The sequence below is a fragment of the Pygoscelis adeliae genome, unplaced genomic scaffold (assembly GCF_000699105.1).
Source record: "Pygoscelis adeliae isolate BGI_AS28 unplaced genomic scaffold, ASM69910v1 Scaffold57, whole genome shotgun sequence".
Lineage (NCBI taxonomy): Eukaryota > Metazoa > Chordata > Aves > Sphenisciformes > Spheniscidae > Pygoscelis > Pygoscelis adeliae.
This window is the reverse complement of record NW_008825615.1, coordinates 13,741,459-13,748,353: the sequence shown is the minus strand read 5'-3', so window position 1 is coordinate 13,748,353 and position 6,895 is coordinate 13,741,459.

Here is a 6,895-nt window from a genome sequence, read left to right as displayed (position 1 = left end):
TTTTTTCCTATATATATATATACACACACACACACACAGATATCATTCCCTTAGTCTGTGGGCCATCCCTCTAAAATGTTCGGTGAGTTCATTTAGTCCATGACTTCGGGCTCCATCTGTCATAATAATCTTTCAGGGCAGGAAGAATGGAGATGGTATGTGGTGTTGGATTGTTTCATGTTGAAGTCAGTTCTGGTACCATCATCACTGTGCTTTGCTTGGTTTCACTGAAGTTATTCTTCATTAGTCTGGGTGATTCTTATTGTAATAACATTAGTATGGCATATAATATTATTAGTATTATTAGTATATCTGTGTATTATTAGTGTAACTATTATAACCATAATTAGTACTTAACATCACATAATTCAGATCATTGGCTATTCTCACCCAAAATCAAATCCCCTTGAGGTACACATCGGACTTCCCCATCCTTCTGCATTATCCACCAAGTGCACCCATGTCCTTGAGCAAAAGCAATCCCACGGATGGGATTGACCTTAATCTTAGGTGTTCCTTTGGCCATGGAAATTTGTCCTCAAGAGTAAGAGAAAGACTTTGCGTTCAACAGAGAGCCAGTACAGGGAACAAAGAAAAGACAGAAACTTTTCTTAATCAATAAAATATCCAACAAATTTGTTGGAATACAACAAACAGTTCAAACTAAAGCACACAAACTAAACCACTCTGAGAGCTCTTTGTCCTATGTGACCCCTCAGCTGTGGACTTAGCAGAAAAAAATGTCCTGTGTTGCCTTGAGACTTCCAGTCTTCAGAAATGTTGAAAAAATCTCTGAAAGAGTAGTTGATTGTAAACTACAGCTCTAACATATGTGAATTTTCTGTTATTCTAAAACAAGACTTGGCTGGCAGTCTGAAATGGAAAATTCAGTATTTCTGATGCGCAGTTGATCATTTTGCTGCAGCTAAACTACGCTCATTTTGTTTTATTTCTCTGCCCTCTAGAATCCGCCTCTAGGTGCCCATTACTTGGTAGCTTTTCTTGCAAGGTGAAGGCGGACGAGTGTGTGCACTCTGCACTATGCAGTCGAGAGAAGGAGGAATCCGGAGAGTATTCAGGCTGCCAGAGAACAGCAAGAAGAGCAAAGAGAAACGCTAACAGTGATTTTTAGCTGTTTTGACTGCTGTTGTAACCATTGTACCTGCCTGACCAATCTTTGCTTTGTTCTACTTTCAAAGTCCACTTTTGCCTAAAGTCTGGACTAGAAGACCTTGGAATAACTTTCTTGCACTAGCGTGGAATATCAAGTTAATGCAGAGATCATCATATTCATCATAAATCAGCGAAGCACTCAACAGCTCCACGTGTACTCAACCTCAATACGTAATTACATATCTGGCATCATTTGTACCCATATTTAACTGTATATAGTTCATTGAGAAGGCAAAACTGCAGGCACTGAAGTGTGTAATACCATGCAGATACCCACGTAGGCAATGGGTCCATAAAAGCTAAATATGTATAAAGAGAACACAGTCACTTCTGAAAGCGTTTGGCACACTATATGCTAGAAAAAAATGCTGCTGCTTTTTTTTGCAATGCATCAATACCACCTAAAATATGTCAGTAAGGTATACCAGCTGGATTAATTTAGATTCATTGTGATCCACCCTTGCCATTTAACAGTTACCAGATTTGTTATAAAAATGTTAGGTCTTCAATATATCTAATAACCTTGTGGTTTTGAAAGCAGTATGTGAATAATAGCTGTGGAACTGATATACTTGGTTTCCTACTTGAAGTGTAAACATAGTAATGTCTTCTACTTAATGTGGCTATACTGTAGGCAATTTTAACGGATATTTTAAACTTACTAGGATGAGTCTTGGCTTCTGAAATTTGTTATGCAAAGGTACCATGGAGTTTTCCAAACAATAATGTGTGTATCAGATTTCTACATACTCATGTAGATAATCTGAAGAAAAATTGCCAAGATACTGATGCCAATAGTTATTCTAGCTCTGTAGTCTGAAAATAAATCAACAGTTTTGTCAGCAAGCCCTGAATTTTAAGGAGCATTACAGTAGGAACTGATGTCCACAGTGCTGGAGGATGGGGTTGGGGTTTTACATTCTGAGGCTACATTCTGCGTCCAGTAAAACCAATGAACTTTTAGACAGGACTTAATGCAGAAAGGAACCTTTATTTGAACTTTTCACCGTTACTCTTTAATAAACTAGTCGGAGTTGCTCCTTTAGTGCAATTTCCACAACGCCTTAGCCAAAGGAAATGCTAGAACAAGACAAAAGTAATATAAAGACAAAATGCTAAGAACTAAGACAAAGTAATATATTTAGTTTCCAGTAGAAAGCTGGCTCAAGAATTAGCTAGTATGTTAATCGTCTTGATCTTGTATATCTTGCTTAGGCAACTTCCAATTAATTTGGAATTTTGCGTGCATAAGGAATGTAGGAGTTACCTCTAACTCCTTATGCTTGTATGAATTCATAATGGGGAACAGGACCTAGTATTACATACAAGGGAGACTCTTTTCCCCTAACTTGCAAAAATGCTTAAGTTTTCACTCCTGTGCATCACCTGCTTTTGACAAAAAAACCCACAAAACCTGAACTCCCAAACCCAAAAAAACCCAACCCCAAAACAAACTTGAGGTAAACAAATGGAAAACAAATCAGCGACCCAGGCACCTAAATTTAGGCAGGCTGGAGGTCCTTTTGGAGAACAGCAGGATACCTACCTCTTTCCAAGTGTTCCACGGGAAACTATTCCCTTTAAAAGAAGAGCTTAAAAGGTAGGTGCAGGTTTATGGCTAGATTAGGCAGACCGGACCCCCCCCCTCAGTGTTTATTTCGGGGGGGATTTCACTTGTAATGGTGAAAGTGCTCTGGGTAAGTCTAACACAGAGATTTATTAGCAATTGGAAGGCAGCTGGCCACTTATGTTTAGGTTGGAATTTTGCAGACTGTTTTACACAGCGATTGGGTATTTGAAAACTCAGTGTGTGTCAGTACTGAACAGGACATTTTTTCACGATCATGTCATAGGCTTAAAATGGGAAATCTGCCTGGCCAAGCCTGTATTATTCAATAGCCCTAAATAAACACCAAAAAGGCTGAAGAAAATCCTTAAACTGCAGTGGGTTTCTTTGAATGGAGACAGAATCATATTTTGGAATTTTCAGACAATAAAAGATTCTCCATATGAAAAAATATTTTAAACCTTTTTTGCATTATTCTGAATCCTGACAATTAATTCTTCATATGATTAAAAAAAAAAGATAAAAATCCTAGATACATAGCTAAGACTAGTTTTTATGTTGGATAACAATACTTTTGAGGTTAAAGAAATATTTCAATTACCTATAGATTACTTGATAAGAAAGGATTCTATTCTTTACTGCTATACAGGTAGAAATTTGATTAATCTCAAGAGTATTAGAAATGCAGCAAATCTTAAATGTTATATATAACAAATGCATTTTCTTCTTGTAAATTAGTTTAGTGGTAATCATTTCCAAGAAAAGAAAACATCTATACAGATACACAGACTGAAAAATGTCTTTGCGTGTTTCAGAAGCTCACAATTTGAATATGGTAAAGATAGATATTAGACTAGGAAAAAGAAGAAGGAGATCCTTGTGCAGCAGAATACATTAACTCTACAAATGAATACTACTTTCTTAGTCCTGATGCTCAATAGTTCAAATCTTCCCCTATCTGTTTGGAGATGATGCTGCAGTGGCTGAGCTCAAGCTATATTTACCCTGATCAGCCAGGATGTTTGTGTTAACTGGCTGGTTGCTGCCGCTCCACACACAAAAGAGGCTGAGTTCCACTTTTCTTTCCCATGGTAGAAATTTGAATCTCTCTCTCTTTCCTTTACACAGGCTCTAATTTCTCAAATTTGCGAGTACTTCTCATCTTTGATGCTTCAACCCCTCTCTCTAACATTGATTAAATGCTCAAAAGTTTTCAGAGGAAGATTAACAAGAGAAAATTAAACAGGTCAAAAAGCCCCCAAGCCCCAGCACGGCAGGTAAAATTATTTAAAGCACATGGAACATCTTGTAACGGAGTACGAGAGTGGCATCCTTTTGGAGAAGCCTAGCGCAGGGAAAGGGCAGATCCTTCCCTGATAAGTAGCCTGAAAAATGATGCTAAGGGATCGAAAATATGATATATAACAGAACAAGGATGCAGTGAGCATATTTGCTACAGCAGCCTAAGCATACTGAAGAAGTTGCATGCAGTGAGAGGCAGAGGTGTGTGATAGACCTACCTGCAGGATAAATTTAAGAAGATTGTGAAGATGTATCTAGATTTCCCCCTCCTGTGTACTAGAGTTTTGGACAGGGGACTTGGGGAATAAATCCAGGATCCGAAAGCCCTGTATGAGTGGAGCCTGAGAGACTTAGAGTGTCACAAGGGATGTGACCATTGTCACTCCCCACTTAAATAAATTAACACTGAGAGACTGAGAGCATATTTGACTAAAATAACCCCCTGAACCTCTTTTCAGTGCATGATTCACGCTTTACTCACTTTGGAGCCTGCAGGAATTTAAAGGCCAGCTCAGAACATTTACCTTGCTATTTATAGTAAGTACAGAGGTATCTGTGCATCATGGTCAGAAAAAAAATCTTGGTAACCTGGATGGCGAATATTTAAAGAAGTAATAAAAAGCATGGTGCAGAGAACTGCAAAACAGCCATACAAAGAGAAGCTGGGCTAGCAATGACACAAATATGCTACAAGAAAAATGTAAACCTGTCAAGACTTCTGAAAAAGCCAGATCAGTAAACGAATTGAGTTAAATGATTGAAAAATCTATAAATATTTTGAATAAACAAAAGTTAAAAAAAATTTCAAGAATAATATTTTAAGAGGTGAAAACATCAAGAAAGCAAGTTATGAAGACAATATATATAAAGACTGCATTACATGAGAATTCAATCAGACTGATGATGCATGTAGTAAATAAGATTGTGGGTAAATTAACAATAAGAACTGAAAGGGAGCTGGAAGCAGAGAAGGGACATTTTGTGCTAATCCCTGCCAGCCATAGAGATCCACACATCCCAGAAGACATGATGGATGAACAGGGCGGCTTGAAAGAGAGACTAGATATTGGCATCACCATGTTTACCCTCCTGTTAGCACTGGTAGTCATGCAAGCAGAGAAGAAATGGGCTGCGACAGATTAGCATCGGGCACTCTGCTAGTTAGTATAACAGAAGTGGGAGTAGAAACTGTGCAATGATATATTTAATGCAAATAAGGAATTTGGTTTTTGTTAATTAGGTAGCAGAACAGGTTGGGGTATGATGGATTGGACTGTGTTTGGATGGAATGATGGGGACAGTTTGACAGCTGACCATATGGAAGTTGATGCAAAACATTTGTGAGGTGGGTTGTTGCAACATCAATGATTCTGTTAAAAAATTACTTAAAAAATCAGTCCCTACTGGTAATGTTACTGTGGAAGTGAGGAAAATATACATGGAAAAAAGTAAGCAAAATACTATTGAAACTGTCTATAGGTTTCAATAAATACATTAGTAAGAAAGTTTGGGTTATGAAATTGTTTGAATTGTGGTTTGGGGAGTTTTCCACCAAGATGATATCTTTTCAATTCTTTGTCTGTTTTCTTTTCCCAAGAAAAGGATTTTTGTGTGAAAGGGCTGACAAACCCCTCGTAAGGTTTTGCATTGTAAGATTTATCTGAGTCTAGTAATATAGATGTTAGTTTTGCTTCTTAATTTCTGCTGAAGTAACGATATGACTTTTTGCAATAATGTTAGTGTTAATGGTTAATTGAAATAAAAAAAAAACAGGTTAGGTCTTCACCTAATTTCAGACAATTCGGGGATCATTACTCAGCATTAGAGGAAAAGAAACTAGTGGCGGGGGGGGGGGGGGGGGGGGAGGGAAACGCAGAGGTAGACATAACTGCTGACCTGTAAAAAATCAGCAGGACACAGTTCAATAGAAGAGATGGTGATGGACAGCAAACTGCATACCATGGTTTCTGAAAGCGTGGTAACGCTTATGTGCCAAACCCTAAAACATTAATTGAAATGAAATTAAAATGAAAAACATGGCTGGTTCTGCGGAGTGCTCCTCAGCATTGTCGCACTTCTCCCCCTCCGGTCCAGGCCGGGTACAGCACTCAAAGCAAATGTGCGAGCTCTTACCTTACTCCTTGACCTGCCCTGGACGGTGGGCTGCCAGGCTCAGTAAGATCTCTTGGATATTAACACACTGGTCAGTCAAAGGCAAAACTCTGCCTTCTTGCAACTACTAGGTGCATTTTGGTGGATTCACTCCTACTCCTGAGTAACTCGTGTAGCAGCCAGGTGGAGAAGGGAAGAAAACTGCAGGGATGAGCGCTTGCTATTCAAAAAAAAGTTGTTTTGGGTTAAAGTGGCTTTATATGTGTATAAAGATATAAAGTTGCTTTGGGTTAAATAAATTCTGTAAAATATAAATATATAAAAAGTGATAGAATGTTTTTATCCTGGAAAACTACAGAGCAGCCCTGGAGAGTGAAACTTGATTTTCTGTCCTGTTAAACTGTACAAATGGTCCCTTGGCAGAGGTTTGGCCCAGACCAAAGAGCACACTTCATGGTTTGAGAACTAGCATGAACATAGGACTATTCTCCGTAGGCAATTTGGATGTGGCCACCTTGTTTTGAAAGGTAATTGGAGTGGGTTATCCAATGTCAGTTGAACTCAGCACCATGTTTAATCTGCTAGTACGGGGGTAGGCTGCAGTTTTAGGCCAGCTTCCAGTGGCAGTGTTTGTTAAGACTGCCATCAGATTACTCGGCAATGTTTTAGGTGAACATGAGACTAGTATGTGTCCTGGTCCATGATCGCTTCACTGTTCTTAAGAACAGCGTGCCAGCCTAA